Source organism: Anabrus simplex, chromosome 1 (genome assembly GCF_040414725.1).
Source record: "Anabrus simplex isolate iqAnaSimp1 chromosome 1, ASM4041472v1, whole genome shotgun sequence".
Lineage (NCBI taxonomy): Eukaryota > Metazoa > Arthropoda > Insecta > Orthoptera > Tettigoniidae > Anabrus > Anabrus simplex.
The window spans coordinates 1,499,852,097-1,499,872,203 of NC_090265.1; the positions used below are offsets into that span (position 1 = coordinate 1,499,852,097).

The 20,107-nt window shown below is 40.0% G+C and overlaps 1 protein-coding gene across 2 annotated transcripts in view; it reads left to right on the plus strand.

Annotated features, from left to right (window-relative positions):
* The window catches only part of LOC136858446 (unconventional myosin-IXa), an 842,620-nt gene that overhangs the window by 680,846 nt on the left and 141,667 nt on the right, over positions 1–20,107 (plus strand). The window lies entirely within an intron of this gene.

Consider the following 20,107-nt stretch of genomic DNA (forward strand, 5'->3'; position numbering starts at 1 on the left):
TCCACGGCAAACCATCCCTCACATCGTTGGCAGCTGCAGACTACGAGCCTACTCGGGTAGCTGAGCTTATTTCTTCATTCCATCAAAGGGAGTATTAGAGTGGATGGAAGGACTGGACGTTTCGATATGACTATACCTTCTTGTTATTGTACCATACTTAATTGTATATAGGTATATTTTATGCAATACGCTAAATAAATAATTATCTGTTTCCTCACTCCATCCGGGGATATACTCTTTACGAAAGCCCCTAGGGATGTGTTTCTTTGCTGTAGATATCACAGCTCGCATGAATTTCTCGTATCTTGCACTTGTTGATGGTATCCACAAACACTTGTCAAGGTCCTCTGTAAAAGCAGACCAGTTAACTTTATTGAAGGTCCACCATTGTCGTGAGGTTGTTGAAAGTAGAGGAATCTGGATGCTCTGCTCGTAGAGAACTGGCCGGTGTTGGCTATGAGGAAAGTTGGTGAGCACTTTCCGGATGATTAAAGATTTATCATCTTGGTTTCTAGACACAAAGCATAGGTGAGGACAATATTCTAATCTCCACGCTGAAGATCTAAAAGTACCTTGATCCTTGGTGTTGATGCGTCTCATCACCTGCACAATAAGGTCTACACCCACACCTATCCTCAGCCATATCTCTCCACCAGATCTTCAATGTAAAAATGCCCTCCTCATGGAATTCAAGACAGTAATGAGTAATCCCCAGTTACCAATACATGGCGATATCACTGATATCCATATGAATCATCTGAGGTCTCAAAATCCACCAGTAAGAACTGCAATAGAATTGAAGAATACCAACTTCAATATAACTAAAGAATGGCGAGGAAGACAAGATACTAGGCCTGAGTCAACTCTGCCACAAATTGGTTCGTCATTGCCATCTGGATTTGAGCTTCCTCGTTAAACCTTGACGCAAGTGCGATAAACGGATATAACTTGAAAAAAATATTCTCTCACCCATGGCTAACTAATGCAAATATCGAGCTCAAATTATTATTATTATTATTATTATTATTATTATTATTATTATTACTACTTGTATGTATGGCTATGAAATGATGTACATCCATTTAGTATTATTATTATTTACGTAGTCATATGATCGTATTGTGTGTGAGGTTATGTCATGAAAGTATTATTATTATTATTATTATTATTATTATTATTATTATTATTATTATTATTATTATTATTATTATTATTATTTACGTAGTCGAATGATCATATTGTTATGTCATGTATGTATATAGGTTATGTCATGAAACATGTGCTGTTCGTAGACATTTATATCAGTTTAATTAATATAAGAACCTGTATATAGTTCATTCTTACCTGTGTATATAATTTGTAATCCATAATTGTGAAACATGCTGTAACTTCCAGAATGGTAATAGGCACTAGAACAATTGAGAATATTCTGTACATTACAATATATGTATTAGGCACTCTAGAATTTTCAAAAGATACTTTTTTTGAACGTATCTTTTTAGAAGCCGGGCCAGGCACATATATAAGCAGATGGTCTTGATAGTAACGACGAGTTATTGGTTGGAGAGTTATTATTGTTTATGATGAGTTGTTGTTTAGTAGAGTTATGGTGTAGCAAGAATATTTGTCTCGTGTGACATACATTAGTTGCAGTGTCCATATTGAAGTGACAGTTAGTTGTTTTTTAAATGGCAGCTTGTGAAGTGAGTGTTTTGCTTGTGACAGCAGTGATTAAGGTTATGTGTGTGTTTAATTTGTTAATAGGTGTGAATAAATAATTGTACCAACTGCCAGCATCTCGTGTGCATCTTTGTGGATATGTTTACCTGGTCTATCCTTAACAGGATACGATTGGGCCATGGTAACTGCACAGATTTCCACTTCAAATAGAAAAGAACTCCTAAACCAAACTGTGATTCTGGTGCCTCTAAGCAGACCATCAAACATATTATCACATAGTATTCAAAACAAAGGTACAGTGGCGGCGTCATTGATTTCTTGTGCATTTTGATGTATTCACAAAGATGCACACAACATACTGTCACTTGAGTACACTGATTTATTTACAATATTTACACGTTGCACATCAATAAACCACCATTGTGAACAACTGCGTATTGCAAAGCATAAGGAGGAGACTGCACCAGAGGCATGTCAACTACCAACTCAACAAAACCAATTCACATACCCCAGCCACGACTTCCACACACATCTCATCAAAACAACTCCTGTTAAACAATAACTCAACTCCACCATTAAGACCACCTCCATATATATATGTGCCTGGCCAGACTTCTAGTAGGATATGTCACAACATATCTTCTCATACATTCTAGTGTGCCCAATAGTATAGTTACAATATAAGGAAGGTTCTACACAGTTCTCGTTGTACATAGCGTTATTCTGGATATTACGGTGTGTTGCACAAGATTGTAGTGGATTATACATCATATATACAGTTAATAATGAATTATATACTATTAATTACGTGTTCCTACATTAACTAAACTTATGTTAATATATATACAGCACGTTTCATGACGTAACCTCACAAATAATAAGATTGTCTGCAAATAATAATAATAATAATAATAATAATAATAATAATAATAATAATAATAATAATAAATGAATGTTAACATTTCATAGCCATACCTCACAATTCATAATAATAATAATAATAATAATAATAATAATAACAACAATTTGAGCTCAATATTGGCATTGTTTACCCATGGATTAGAGAACATTGTTTTCAAGTTATATCAGTCTATTACACTTGCATCAATATCCCCAGTATAACTTGAAACAATTTCAACAGCCCTTTTTAGTTCCTTGTTCCGTCGTTCCATTGGGTTGGCCCTTGGGTTGTAGATAGGGGTGGTCCTTTGCTCCGCACCCCATTCTGTCATCATTTCCCGCCACTTTCTTGACGTGAACTGACTCCCGTTGTCTGACAGAATGCACTGTGGATAAGCATAGCAGCTGAATACCTCATCTTGTAGAAGGCTGGTGATGCGTTCCGTTGTAGCTTCTGGTATCGCAAAGGCCTCAGTCCATCTTGCGAAGAGGTCAGTGATTACTAAGAGTCCTGTTTTGCCCCGTTGTGGTCTAGGGTAAGGCCCCATCAAGTCCAGGGTTATGATCTCCCAAGGGTGTTGCGGCCGTCTTCCTCGCTGACTGGAATCTGCCTTCCTGTTTCCTGCCTTGGTGCAGGCGCAGATGTAGCACCCCCTTCACATAGGCCAGGATGTCTTTCCGCATATTGACCCAAAAGAATCTTTGTCGGAGAGACTGATATGTCTCGTCGCCTCCTGGATGTCCTGCTTCAGTGCTGTCGTGGAACTTTTCGAGGATGTCCGTCGTGTGCTCTCTAGGGATCACCACTACTGCGAGCGTATCAGAGAGGTGCGACATGTACATTAGGTGTCCTCCATCATCCCAAAAATCCTTGTAGCACATCTTGAATTCCCTCATGACAAGTTGACTATCCGTGTTTTGTCTCCTAATCCACTGTGTGATGGTCCTACAAGGCTTGTCTTCTTCTTGCCATTGTTTAATTACTTCCAGATCAAGTTCTTTCTTAATGGTCATACGGACAGGCTCCTTGGGTTCACTCTAGTGTTTTGTGGAAACTCCCTCTTGACAGTGGTTCTCCTAGCTTTCAGTTCCATCATCAGGTGCCTAGAAGATGCCTTGCCTTGAAGCTGCATTAACTGGATATCTCCCAGGTCTACGTCGATACCCATATCCTTACGAGTTTGGAGATTTCCATTGTGCCAGGCAACCCTCAGACTTCATGAGCTGCATAGTCCAGGATCACCTTGTATTCTTCCAGAAAGTCATGCCTTAATATGATGTCACGTATTAGGTTGTGAATCACTGAGACGTTAACTACAATCGGCAGGTCCATACATTTAGCGGTTAAGTTAGTCTGTCCTTGGATGGAATAGGTTACCCCGTCCGCTGCTCCCACTACTATTCCGAGATGGCGAGACTTCATGGATGGTAGTAATCTGGCAACAGTCCCATTTATAAACGAATTATTTGCTTAGCTGTCGAGTATGGCTGAAACGTTCTCATTGCCTATCCTCAAGATGATAGCTGGACGGGGTTGGCCTGTTCTGCCCACAATCTGACCAATCCCTCTCCTACTCGACCAGGGTTGCTTGTCTGTCTTGAGGTACGTTCCTGTTCCTGGTCGCATCCCTCCTTAACCCATTAGCGCCCAGAAAAAAAATGTTCCTACTTGAATGATATTTTCATTAATTTGTGATGGTTAGGGTATATGAATTGGGAAAATAACACAATATTTTCAAACAAGAATTTATCTTATGAGATATTAGCTGATACCATATGGTATCACTGGGCGGTTACACTGCTATCATTGTGCAGGGTACAATAAATTGTTAATATTGTTCCAACCTGTTGACACAGCTCACTGAGTATGGTATGTAGCAAAACATGTTACGCATAAGCCTACATTACACTTCAGACACATTGTTCTGCCGAATGACTTGCACCCTTCATTGGCACATCTTCTCCTATTGCAGTTTGCAACAAAGTGATTGAGTCCATCAAATCTCAAAGCTGGCATTGTATTTCGGGCAACACTTACTCTCCCAGGAATCTTTTGTGGGACACAATTGCGTTTTAGATACACTTGAACAACTTCTCTACGGAAGTCAAGTTGTGATGGGCCCTTGTAGTCAGGAGGAGGGCAGGGAACATCAACACGTTCTAAGTCACCGTCAATCCATTCATAAATAGCTGGATTGGCTAATCTTTCTAGAATCCACTCAGGAGCTTGTTTTTCAGGTTGTTGTTGTTGTTGTCGTCGTCGTCGCTGCTGCTGCTGTTGTTGATTTTTCTCCGTAGGCTGCATGGATGGTGAGAAAGTACTAGAGGAAATTTCAAGGGGTTCATAATCTCCTCCAATACGTTCGTTGTTTGCTAAGCGTGTTTCAGCTGCAGCACACAGCTGACGTCCAGTTAGGTTATGAACCATTCCTCCCTCATCTTCATTGGCTGAATCTTCATCTATGTCAACATTACCATCTGGTGGTTCAATGAAAATATCCTCAGTCTGATGTCCTAACTCATCGTCTGTTTCCAATATATCCATCACTTCTGATAAGATCAGTCCACCCCTAGAATAATAAAAGATAAATATGTAATCAACTACATTTAGCACATAAGTAACCTTTGAATGTACGATATAATATTTAAAAAAATTACTGTATCAACGGCTTGATATCATAAACGCCCAGTGATACCACATGGTATCACGCAATTAGAGGCATTGCTGTGTTGTCACAAATAACATTGTTGAAATTCAAATGTTACAGAAGGTTTCTTTGGTTCATCGTCAATGTTCTAATATACTGATAAGAAAGGAATAATAGATAATAAGGGCAATATTATACTTACACATATCGAACGTCCATGATTTGCACTCCAGAGAATCGCACCTGAATTAATGCAAGCGCTCCTGCCAACAAACCACTCGTAAGTGTCGGAAGCTTCTTCAGGCGCATGCGTCACTTCAAGCCAAAGAACGTATAAAGCTCCAACTAAACCCCTCTTGCGACTCAAGCCAGTACCAGCTCAGTTAAACTTCTAATGTCTCCTGATACCATATGGTATCAGTGGGCGCTAATGGGTTAATCCAGAATGGGCTGGACCTAGTTTCTCCGACGTCAAGGTTGGGCACTTGTTGTTCAGGTGTGCCATTCTTCCGCACTGGTAGCACTTCCTAACTGAACTGGTCTCTTCCATAGCTTTGCTCTTGTGTTCCTCCTCCAACTGGGTGATGATTCTTCGGAGATCATCAAAGGATCTCGGTTGTGATACTTTCACTAGGGGTCGAACCTTATTGTGGAGTAGCTCTGTGATGTCTGGCAATATCTCGTTCTCACTTCCTTCTGGGTGCAGACGCTTGAAGAGCTGGTACTTCTGTGGAACAAACGCGCTGCCTCTCATGCCGGTGGTTTGTGCCTCGGTCAGTAGCTTCCTTTTCACAGAGCTCTTCACCCCTTCGGAATTGAACCTAGCAAGGAATTCCCTTTGAAGTCCGCTCAGTTTAAATTTAAGCCCTTCAAGTTGTTCCACCAAATAGCGGCTTGCCCCTTTAACCGTGGTGTGATGAGTTGAACGAAGATGTCCTCTTGTAGATTAGTCCGTCCTAGTAGTTTGACTGATCCCTCGATGAAGCTAGTCAGGTTCTTTTCCAGTCACCCGTAGAATTCCGGAAGGCTCTCTATTATCACCTTCGGGTCTAGGTGTCCTGTATTGCTGGTTAGGATTGAGGGCTAGAGGCATGGTGATAGGTCCTGTTTGAGTTAACCTATCTTCTACCGTGTTAAGGATGCTCTTTCTCATCTCCTGCACATCTCCCTTGATGGTCGAAATCTGGTTTTCTAACATTCCTTCAGTGGCAGAAATGTGGCTCTCAAAATTTCCCTCATGGTAGAAAGTCTCCCCTCAACCTGTTGTTTTATGCCAGAGACCTGGGTTTCCACCTCCTCCTTGAGCTTTGAGATGTGTCCTTCCAGCTGGCTTACCCTACTATCAGTCTGTTCAACCTGACCCAGTTTTGACCAGATGTCCGATTTCTGCTGTGTTAAATGATTGGAGATGTCACTGATTTGGGATGAAATTTTAGCTTCTACAGTTGAAATTTTCAAATCTAGGCCCTGTTCCACTATGTAAACCTGCATGTACACTTGTGATATTTTTCCAGTTAAAACTGTATTAGCTTGAGAAATTTCATCGTTTACTTTAGAAATTTGGTCTGTTAAGATGGAATTGAGTGCCTGTATCATCTTCGTTAACATAGAGCACATTTTGGTACTGTTTGCCTCATCTTCCGATGTTTCCTCCAGTACTTCGTCGACCTCGAAAAAGACTTTTCGGGATCTTCGCCTTTTTCAGAGAGATCTTCTCATAACTGCACCTGCAGCAATTTCTTCTTGCCTTTCGTCGGGAGATTTCTCTTGATGAGTTTGTCTTTGAGTTGTTGTATGGACATATTTTCTAGTATCACTTGCATTTTGATCTATTTCACACTTACCCTCGTATTCGCTCATAAATTCTTACATCCTGTCACCACGGTCACCACTGATTTATTTACAAAGACGCACACAAAATGCTGTCTCTTGCATACACTTATTTAAAATATTTACATGTTACACGTCAATAAACTACCGTTTTGAACAACTGCCTATCGTGAAGCATAAGAAAGACTGCCAAGTCTGAGTCGGATATTTTCAAATCAGTTTCAGACACATTTATGTGCTTGAAATGTTCAGTTCCTAACAATCATTATGGAGTGGATAATATTCTTCGTCTATGAAGGTTGGAACTTCAATAGTGGCAACTATTTATTTACAACAGATACAAAAGAGTTGTATGTTAGCAATCTTTACTGTCTTTCAATGTAGTCACCAGCATTGTGTATAACCCGTTGCCAGCGATGTGGAAGTCGTAGTATACCGTTAACAGAGCCTGTTCTGTTGATGGTGCGAATGGAGCGGTCTACTGCCTGTTGAATCTCTGCAGCAGTTTTGAAGCGAATGCCACAAAGTGGTTGCTTCATCTTCGGAATCAAATCAAATTCACAAGGACTTAAGGGAGTATGGTGGATGGTACAGTACTACCCAATCCAATCGTCCAAACAAATCAGCCACACCTTGCGCTGTATGTGCCCGAGCATTGTCATGCAAAATGATGGGTGGATTCTGCAGAAAGTGTTGCTGCTTTTTTCTCAAAGCTGGTCACAGATGGTGCTCCAAAAATGAACAGTAATACTGTGCATTGACGGTCTGTCGTGGAGGAATGTAATGCGTTAGGATAATACCATTACAGTTGTACACGAGGATCACCATAACTTTCACCGTACTGGGGCTCTGAAGAACTTTCGACTTTCATGGTGACCCATAATGACGCCATTCAATCGATTGGCGTTTCAGTTTTGGCTCGTACGATTTGGCCCATGTCTCATCCAGGGTTATGATCCGGCATAAGAAAATCTCTCCTTCGTGCTCATAGCACTCCAAGTGCATCTTAGCAGAATCTTAACTCGCAACCATTTGTGCATTTCCGTCAAATCATGCGGAATCCATCGTGATGCAATTTTTTGCATGCGCAGGCGTTCCTTCAGGATGTGAAGCACAGTCGTATGCGCTGATCCGGTTTCTTGGGCGAGCTCACAAATTGTCTGGTTTTGATCACTGTCCAGTAACGCGGCAAGAGCATGCACTTCTTCTTCACCGACGCTCGTAGGACGACCTGCCCGATGAATGTCCGCCACAGTTTTGCCGACCATCGTTGAAGGCTTTTACCCAATGTGCCACTGTTCTGTAAGGCAATGCAGATTCCATGCAAGCCTCTTGAAGACCTTGATGACACTGTCGTGCTGCACGACCTCTGGCACATTCAATCTTGATCCAACTCCATTTTTCCTGTTTGGAAAACATAGTGACGTTACGTTAGACCGCTAGCTCACAAGTGACTGTGTTTCTCTCGCTTGTGCACACGCAGGTGATGTGGGAAGGGCGAGTCCATTTGCTCTGAAGTAAGGTAGGTATGTAACCAACGTGTGCTGTCAGCGACAATATTAGATACCGTTGCGTAGCGTCTCCACAGCAGTGTTACCACTATTTAAGTTCCAACCCTCGTACATTTAGTTTGCTTATGGTTACTTATTGGAGGTGCCATGCTTTAAAGATAGTTGCAGTGAACTTGAAAGTCTTAATTTTTTATCAGCTTCATTTATCTGTCTAACAGAAACATGATACTGAGAACCAGACAACCGCCTGTATAAGCCAAACCTTGCTTTCGACGCATCAGTTTGAAACTTACCTGGGAGAGGATATGACATTTTGAGCTCAGACAGACAATATTCAGCCAATTCAGTTAAACCATAAGTGGTTAATTTAAGAGCAGAGTGAGTCTCTTTTGTTGGTGTTCCACCTGATAAATTCATATTTTCCCAGTCATCAAGCCAAAGGAGAAACTGTTTCAATAAGTTTCTTAGTTCGTCTGATGGGTTGTTAGTTAAAATTTCTGCATGTCCTCCCTTGATCGTAATCCTTTGAGTGGTGTCTTTACATTTACAATACTCCACCGTTTGTTTATTATTTCTATAAACTTGGCAGTGCCTTCGTAGTTCTGGAGACTATTCGTAGGACCTAGCTTTAAGAGACTGTTCGCAATATAACCACTAAATACTTGCATTACAAGCTTGACATTTTGCCTCTCAAAATTTGATGGCCATACAGCCTTAATACTCAAACCATACAAATTTTAACAATTTATGACTTTCTGAGTCAAACAGACCTTGAAGAGCAGAAAATGAAGCATAGTTAGTGTTGTCCCTTTGAATGATAGACAAATGTACAGCCATCATTCTTCAAATTTATCCAATTATTTCTTATGCACTTAAATATATGGACAGCATCAATTAAAAAGAATAATGGCCTTGTAGGTTCAGCTGGGTGGGGTACACAATACTCATTTGAGGTGGGTTTGCAAAATTAGAAATAGGTCTCCTATTTATAGTTATTATCAGTAATTATACAAATTACCTTAAAACCTAATTTCTCCAAGCCAACCACAACATTTTTTGTTACATCAAACAGTTCATCTGCAGTCCTTTTATTGATAGGCAAAATATTAACCACATGCTTGAGAGAGGAAACAACACCCTGCACCATATACACATGTGCTGCTGGAGCAAGCATGGCTGTATCATATGCCATACCAACAACATTACCACCTTTATAATCTAAGTATGGTTTCAGGTGTATTTCATCTAACAAGAGTGTTACTACATCCTCCTAGTCCTCTAGTTGTGGTACCTTATCTTTCATGTATGACAAAAAATGTGCGTTACTAGGATCAACATTCACATATCCACATCACTTTCTTATGGAGTTTGGATGAGAGAGAATAATACATCCATAAATTCTTAAGAATTTATATGCATGGGCTGATAGGAAAAAACTGTAAAGATGCAAATATCAATACATTTGGTCAAACCTATGTCTTTCAGGTTGTGTAACACATAACTGAAGTTGGGATTTTAAGAATTCAACAGGTTTTTTTTGCTTCTTTTCCTCCACAATTTAAGTTGTCCATGAGTTGTACAATGAAACTGACAGGTATTCATGATATTTCCTATTTCTGGAATAGAAGACTACTTTAAGAATATACCGAGCTCGATAGCTGCACTCGCTTAAGTGCGGCCAGTATCCAGTATTCAGGAGATAGTAGGTTCAAACCCCACTGTCGGCAGCCCTGAAAATGGTTTTCCGTGGTTTCCCATTTTCACACCAGGCAAATGCTGGGGCTGTACCTTAATTAAGGCCACGGCCGCTTCCTTCCCACTCCTAGCCCTTCCCTATCCCATCGTCGCCATAAGACCTATCTGTGTCGGTGCGACGTAAAGCAACTAGCAACAGCAACAAAAAAAAAAACTTTAAGAATATCTTTACAGTTAATTTCATAACCACCTAAAAATACACTAACACTGAGGTTTCCATCAATAATTATATATACAATATCATATGGCACTTTGTCAAAATCTATGTACAGAAAAATAACACTCCGGTTCTTAATTACAACTGACCATTTATCACCAACACTTACATAACTTAATCTCTCAGTTAAGTCATCAAATGTTTGAAAGGAATATTTTTCCCTGAATTCACTTAATGTGTTTAGACTGTTGGCAATAGCTGTCTGTAATGCTCTTGCTTCTTGCATTTCTTTCTTTTCTGACGGTGCATCTCGATGGAATGTGGATGTCTTGTTTAAATATGATGGACAGTTTGGAAGTTTACATGGTATAAGTTAGCTGTTTTAGTTAACTGTGGTTTAGTTAATGACACAGTTAAGGTCTTCCCAGTTTTTGAATCTACAGCTTTCGATTCTCATAATATGTCATTTTCCATTAAATGTAAGTGACACACCTGTTGAAAATTAAAAACATGGCATTAGCTAGGTAGATTACCATAACCAAATAAATTATTCACATAGGCCTAAATGTACTTACTCCTGTTTTAAGAACCTTCTGTAATAACCCAGGGAATGACAAAACGTCAGTTTTTGTCTATATGAGTCGATTTAACTACACGGTGGGGTAAGTAATGTAGATACGTGACCTATATCATCTAGACATAACCTCATTGCTGAATATCTTATTCTTATAATTATATATATATAGATAATATGAGTTTTGTCTGTACATTGCTTACAATTTAAAAAGAATGGTATTCATGTATCAGTCGTGTCCCCGGTGACAAGGAAATGCACTTTTTAATTTTCCGTAATTTCTGTATGTATGTATGTATGTATGTATGTATGTATGTATGTATGTATGTATGTATGTATGTATGTATGTACACACATCACAAGAAAATGGCTGAAGAGAATTTAATGAAAATCGGTATGCAAAGTTGGGAAATAAGTCACTGCAATCTAGGCCATATATCATTTCATTCACGCTGAGTGAAATGGTAGTTTAGGGGAAGGCCTAAAATTTAATTCTCAAGTATTTATGTTATTAGTCATCGTATCTTAATGAAAATCGGTAGGCAAAGTTGGGGAATAAGTTGCTACAATCTAAGCCTAAATAATTGTATCCACGCTGGAAAAAATGGCAGTTTTGGGGAAGGCTTAAAATTTAATTCTCAAATATTTATTAGTGGTCCTACCTTAATAAAAATTGGTATACAAAGTCAGAGAATAAGTCGCTATAATCTAGGTCATAAGTAATTTCATTCAAACTGAGTGAAATGGTAGTTTAGGGGAAGGTCTCAATTGAATCCTCAAATATTTGTTATTAGTGGTCGTATCGATGAATACTACATAACTGAAGTTATATTGTATTAAATTTCCAATCATTTACGTCTTTCACATTGTTACCATACTGGCTATGATCACAGAGTAACAAAAACCCAAATTCATGAATATCTAAGTCCATATCAGCGCCGAGTCACAAGAAAATGGGTAAACAGAATCTAATGAAAATCGGTATGTAAAGTCAGAGAATAAGGAACTACAGTCTATGCTATAAATATTGTAAGATGCTCTGGTATCACAGAGTCAAAAGAAAACTAAATATGAAGGCCTACAATATAGAAAGCTCATAAAATGGATCAACAATAACATTACATTGACCCTTGTTTGCTGGGATGTGCTTTGTGTCTTCTGTTGCCACTCATCTCCGATAGATAGGATTACTGCTGCGTACAGAGTATTTTTTAAATTTGCCTTACGTCGCACCGACACAGATAAGTCTTATGGCAACGATGGGATCAGAAAGGGCTAGGAGTGTGAAGGAAGCGGCCTTGGCCTTGGCCTTAATTAAGGTACAGCCCCAGCATTTGCCTGGTGTGAAAATGGGAAACCACAGAATACCATCTTCAGGGCTGCCGACAGTGGGGTTCGAATCCACTATCTCCCGAATGCAAGCTCATAGCTGCAGGCCCCTAACCACACGGCCAACTCGCCCGGTCGTACCGAGTAGAACAGCCTGCCTGAATATTGGTGGGAAGTAGCTGGGGAGTTGCATCCCTCTCTTCTTTAGCATGCAATTTCTCTGGTTCATACATTTTCTGATACTACTGGTACATAACACACTGGTTCATCATAGCATTTGAGCTATTCAATCCCTACTCTTAGGCACTGATTGGAATGAGCAGTGTGCATTTTTAACGGAATAAAGGCAGAGGAGTGTTCACGGCTGTCTGCGACCTGGTCATTCCAGCTCTGGAACTTAGGACTGTTAGATTGGCACCGCAGTACTGTTCCTTGAAAGTGAGAAAATGTGCAGTTTTTCATTTGATCGAGTTTTTTATATGATAACATTGATTTTAATCGCTACATTCCTACTGATGTTTCTGTAATGACCTGTGTTGATTTCAGTTTGGAAAACCACAAAGTTTTCTTTCTGAGAATCCCGTAGCAAAGCACGGACACATCAGCTACTAAGATATAAACCTGCTCATATTTGAGAAGGAGAGAAACTGGTTGTCCCAAACAGTATACCATATGTCATGACAAATAAAGTCAATAACTGTACACACCACTGAATTCTTTGTAGGTTCAGAATCTTTCCTCTTGATGCCTCTTAACCATTTGTTCCTCACATCTTCATTTTGGGGAAATTTAAAAACATGCACTTTGTTTGCACTATCATAATTCCCTCTGCAAATAGAAAGGCAACACTTAAAAAACCATTATTATATCAACAGGAAAAACCTGTTTAAAATATGTCTATTGATAAATCAAACACCACATGCAATAGAGTACTCTCTTCTTTCTTCTTCTTCTAGAAAGGTATGGTTGGACTCATGTTATCGTCCAGTCACAAAAACAGGTTGTTAATGTCAACACTTACACATGTATCACTCACACTTAACGGAAGTAGTGTGGTTGTCAAAAACAGATCAGATGCAAGGCTTTTCAGGCGTTTGCTCTATTAACCAGCGTTTCATCTTAGGTCTAACACTAGACTCATCAGAGTGGGATGTGTCAGACCCTACCCACTGATGCTGGGGTGTATGCAGGTGAACTTATCAGAAGCCCTTATAAGAGGCACAGTCTGATAACTGCATACGGGAGATAAATCTCCACAATGGAATTATTGTCCGCCTAGCAATTCCGAATGGAAAATTCTAAATTCCCATGGAGGGAATTACAATTTTTCACCAATAGAGCATGTCAAAAATGTCAAAAACATATCAGATGTAAGGCTTTTCAGGCGTTTGCTCTATTAACCAGCGTTTGCTTTATTAACACTTGTAAAGCCTTACATCTGATATGTTTTTGACATTTTTGACATGCTCTATTAACCAGCATTTGCTCTATTAACGCCTGAAAAGCGTTACATCTGATATGTTTTTGACATTTTTGACATGCTCTATTGGTGAAAAATATCTAATTCCCTCCATGGGAATTTAGAATTTTCCATTCAGTAGTGTGGTTGTCAAAAAAAACACGCCACATGAATCACACGAGACGCAATCGAGACACGACAGTAAGTCATAGGACCACCGGGCGAGTTGGCCGTGCAGATGGGGGTGCGCGGCTGTGAGCTTGCATCTGGGAGATGGTGGGTTTGAGTCCACTGTCGGCGTCCCTGAAGGTGATTTTCCATGGTTTCCCGTTTTCACCTCAGGCAGATGCTGGGGCTCTACGTTAATTAATGCCACAGCTGCTTCATTGATTGATTGATTGATTGATTGATTGATTGATTGATTGATTGATTGATTGATTGATTGATTGATTGATTGATTGATATAATGGCGTGCGGCCTCCGAAGAGGCCTGGTGCAGGTCTTTCAATTTGACTCTGTATCGGCGACCTGTGCGTCTATGAGGATGGGGCCCTACCTATGATGAATTCTAATGCTGAAGACGCCACACACAGCCAGCTCCCGAGCCATTGGAATTAACCAATTAAGGTTAAAATCCCCGACCCGACCGGGAATCGAACCCGGGACCCTCTGGACCTAAGGCCAGCACGCTAACCATCTAGCCATGGAATCAGACGATTGATTGATGATGACCACACATAATAAGGGATAGAGAACTCTCGACAATACGACCACGGAACACACATTCGCCTACTGATAATGACATCACCAGCTTCAGAGCAGGGAGCTGGAAGGTTTCGTAATCTAGGTGGCATTGATCCAGTGCAGCAGGAGCTGCGAGAACAATTTGTGAAGTGTACGGGAATAAAGCAGTTGCTCTAAGAACAGCATAAAAATGGTTTTCCCTCTTTCAAGCAGGACGGTTTAACTTGTCTGATGACCCACATTCCAGAAGACTTTCAGATTTTGACGAAAATTGCTTGAATGAGTTGCTTCATGAGAATCCTCATCAAACAACGATGGAAAGGACTCACGTTTTTTTAGTGTGATCAGTTTTTTTGTTGTTTGCTATTTGCTTTACGTCGCACCGACACAGATAGGTCTTATGGCGACGATGGGATAGGTATGGCCTAGGAATGGTAAGGAAGTGGCCGTGGCGTTAATTAAGGTACAGCCCCAGCATTTGCCTGGTGTGAAAGTGGGAAACCACGGTAAACCATCTTCAGGCCTGCCGACAGTGGGTTTCGAACCCACTATCTCCCGATTACTGAATACTAATAATACCATTATAAATGGTCCGTTATTGGACATTACAAATTTTCCAGCTCATTCCTGGTTGCCAGCGTTTCGCCCCCGTGTGCTAGGCTGGGCTCATCAGTTGGTACCTAGCACACCTACCAAGACGCATGGCTAGTAGTGCATACCGTGGAGGCCACTGCGTAGGCTAATTGTAGCCACCGGCAGTGCCAATGCACTATGAGAGACTTTGTCCCATTACCAAAAATTGATGCCTGCTTGGCCATCAGATGATATAGATGTTGATTCCCAAAGGGAATCTGAAATATTTGTTGCGAATGAGTAAATTTATAATACCAATATAAATGGTCCGTTATTGGACATTATAAATTTTCCAGCTAACTCATTCCTGGTTGCCAGCGTTTCGCCCCCGTGTGCTAGGCTGGGCTCATCAGTCGGTACGTAGCACACCTACCAAGACGCATGGCTAGTAGTGCATACCGTGGAGGCCACTGCATAGGCTAATTGTAGCCACCGGCAGTGCCAATGCACTATGAGAGACTTTGTCCCATTACCAAAAATTGATGCCTGCTTGGCCATCAGATGATATAGATGTTGCGTCTTGGTAGGTGTGCTAGGTACCAACTGATGAGCCCAGCCTAGCACACGGGGGCGATACGCTGGCAACAAGGAATGAGTTAGCTGGAAAATTTATAATGTCCAATAACGGACCATTTATATTGGTATTATAAATTTACTCATTCGGAACAAATATTTCAGATTCCCTTTGGGAATCAACATCTATACTGAATACTGGCCGCACTTAAGCGACTGCAGCTATCGAGCTCAGTAAACTATTGTACGCCATTTGCATTTGATGGGTAAGGTACAGAAATTGGGTATATGGGTATCACATGTGCTTAGTGACAGTAACAAAAATCAACGAGTAAACATCTGTTAGGCATAGATATCAAGGATTATTAAAATTATCCTTGATATCTATGCCTAACGTCATCTTCAATACGGAACAATAATGAGAGTTATTACTTGTAATAAACATCTGTTGCCGGGCTGAGTGGCTCAGACGGTTGAGGCGCTGGCCTACTGACCCCAACTTGGCAGGTTCGATCCTGGCTCAGTCCGGTGGTATTTGAAGGTGCTCAAATACGTCAGTCTTGTGTCGGTAGATTTACTAGCACGTAAAAGAACTCCTGCGGGACTAAATTCCGGCACCTCGGCGTCTCCGAAAACTGTAAAAGAGTAGTTAAAGGGACGTAAAGCAAATAACATTATTATTATTATTATTATTATTATTATTATTATTATTATTATTATTATTAAACATCTGCTCGTCATTGCTTGCCCGGCACCGGTTGGCTTGTGATATATAATAATTTCGTGTGGCTATTTCTGACCGAGTGCAGCCCTTGTAAGGCAGACCTTCCGATGAATATGGGCGGCATCTGCCATGTAACTGCGTGTTATTGTGGTGGAGGATAGTGTTATATGTGGTGTGTGAGTTGCAGGGATATTGGGGACAGTACAAACACCCAGCCCCCAGGCTATTAGAATTAACCAATGAAGGATAAAATTCCCAACCTGGCAATGAATCGAACCTGGAACCCTCTGAACCGAAGGCCAGTACGCTGACCATTCAGCCAACGAGTCGGACTAGCTTGTGATAGGCACAAAGCATTCCTTCGAACATTGTCACCGGTGGCGAGAAATGGTGCCTGTATGTCAACATGAAGAAGAGGAAAGAGTGGCTCAAATCATAAAAAGAAAAAAAAAAAAAAACTCCCCGTGCCAAGGATAGTGCCCATGCACAGAAAATCATGTTGAGTGTTTAGTGGAACGAAGATGGCATACTTCACCATGAACGTCTTCCGAAAAACGTACCGATTACCTCTGCTGTGTATGGTGACCAGCTAAGACAGCTTGCCACTGTTATTGAGAACAAAAGAAAAAGACAACAATCAGTTTTATTGCTCCATGATAACGCTCATCTGCATACAGCGCAATTGACCAAAAGTGTGATTGCTGAACTCGGCTAGGAACCTCTTCCTCATCCTCCGTATTGGCCTGACCTTGCCTCCTCATATTTCCATCTTTTCCGCTCTCTTTCTAACCACATTCAGGAGCAAGTGTTTCCTGACGAAGCGTCTCTTGAACAATGGCTAACAAATTTCTTCCAGTCAAATCAAAACAGTTCTACAGGTGAGGCATTCAACTGCTGCCTGAACATTGGCAGAAGATCATAGAGTGGAGGTGAATACATCACTGAGTGATTGTGATTGTGAGTTACAGTGCGTGACCGTGACAGTAAATAAAATAATATAAAATATAAGAACCGCACGAACTTATGCTTCGATCCAGTACTAATAATTTAATAATGCTTTGCTGCTAAGATATTAGTATCTTAGTTAAATCTAAAGCTCCAGACTCTCATATTTTGTACAAATATCATCCTTTAATAAGCTTCTTCATATAACATAATTATAACCTCATACAATTAATTTGTAACACCATGTCTTCTTTCATAACCAACTTCAAATCTTTACTTTCATCTGTACATCTCACTTCAGCTCTTATTCTCATAACAAACTCCAAATCTGTTCCATTACACATTTCACATCTTTCTACCATCTACCCATTTCACTCTCTCATCCACAATTTTTTTTTCTTTTGTATTGACTCCATCACCATGACATAACTTTATTTTTATTTTTTATTGTTTATCTGAACGAAGGAAGTACACCATTACTGACAACCAAAGGGCAGCCAGGTCCGACAAGATGAAGTTTTGGGAGTGGAAGAAAAAGCTTTTAATACTATTAGACTTTAATGTATATGACTGATTAAAGTACTCCAATGGGGGCATAAACTATGTTAAAAAAAGAACTATTTTAAAACATATGCCCATATGATATTCCTTAAGCATAAGAAATTGTAATATTTTAAAACAAAACATATCCCACTTCTGTACCATTACAATCCTCCCCTTTCATTTATGGAAATTAAATTTTATAATTTCATTTTCACAAATCAAAATATTATGCAATTACAGAAAATATATCTAATCACTCAGGCTTGTTAAACATTTAAGTAATATATATAACATACATTTCTGTTATTCCCTGAACCCAATACTTGTCTTACCTTTAAGTACGATGATTTCAAACCTCTCTGCATGCTTTGGCTTGTCTCTGAATTCATCTCTTTCTTCCAATTTCATCTTCTCTTGCCTATCTTTGTATTAGTTCTTATTCTGTACTTAATGTCTTTTTCACTTTCTTTTCCTGTACATTAATCTCTTTTACTCTCTTCATCTGATTTATCTTTGTCATCATGTCTATTAGATCATTTGCTTTCACCTCTGTCTCGGCAATATTTATCATGTTCATTCTGCTTCAAATTACCACTTTCATAATCAGTTCTACTCCTTTTCTTTTCATCTGTTAGATCCAATAACTTCTCTGTATCCTTATTTTCAATAATACACTTCTTCTCAGCTTTTCCAGTTTCTCCACTCTTTTCTTCTGAGTCAGTTTTGCTGCAATTTGTATCTCCAACATCATCTAAACATGTTGCCTTTTATTCTTCACTCCCCTGATTTGACATCTCAGTATTGTCTAATACTTGAGATTCTTGGCTTAATATCTGTAATGGTGATTTAGACAACTGGCTTTCATCAAATGCCCATGTGCCAACACTGAACCTCATGATAAAATTGCTGTGTGGCACCTTGGGTGAGAGTCAATCTAATTTAAGGTTATTCTCAAGATACGTCCCCTGCTGCAAATCTTCCTATGGCTAACCTCCTCATTTGTGACTTGACCTAAGACTGCTACCAACCTCACATGAAATCACTCTTCCTATTTTTTTATACATGTCTTGCACAGACTGTCATTCTGAACACATGTAAGTTCCATAACCACAGCATCCCTATTCTTACAACATGCTGGAATCTTACATTTCGTATCAAAAATATTCAGTACATCATTTAAATTATTAATCACATTTTTCAATCTATTTCTTGTTTTCTCACACACATTGTCACTCTCATTTTCCTTGAATTTTCCATGCACACCAAAATAATTTCCAACACAATTACTCCTTATAAGATTTCCAAATCCTGATTCCCTATAATAATTACCACCCCTCCTGCAAATTCCACAACATGACCTATAATTCCCTTTACACACAACAATGACAGTTTTAGTCCACTCATTCTGATCCAACATACGAGACCGCTCTGGGTGGGGGACACAGACGAAGATTACACCATCGGTACCCCCTGCCTGTCGTAAGAGGTTACTAAAAGGGGCGATCAAGGGATGATAAAATTAGAACCATGATACTACTTGTAATTAGTACCACCACGTGGGGAACACCATGGGTCGCTTATACCTGTGCGTAGTACCACTATGTTAGGTACACAATAGGTCTGTGATTATTAGCAATATATTGCATTGGCAGCTTTTACAGTACCTGGATTCTTACCCCTATATGAGCAACACCATGGGATTAGCGACACCATGGTTCTGCTTTGCCAATGGTTAGTACCCACTCTGTGAGGAACACCACGGGATAGTGCAGGTCTCTGTGTTTAGTCCACTTATGTGAGGAACGCCATAGGTTTGCGTTGTCTGTAAGTAGTGCCGCAGTGTGCGAAACACCATAGGTCTGTGTTAAGTGTGTAAATTTCATTACCTGTGCATAGTACCATACTCGGTGGAATACCGCGAGTCTACGCTACTTTTGATTAGTACCACAACATGACATATAGATGGTTCTATTTTCCTAGCGATAAGTACCATTATGAGGGGCCGATGACCTCGATTTTGGACCCGTTTCGACTACAAGCATCATCGAGTCAGTATTGTGCTTTAGAAGCTGTCCCTTGGTCAGTAATACTATAGTCTAAAGCTAAGTTTTCGGGAATATGGGGCATTGCAGGTCGAATCCACTGATTGTTTTAACTTCATA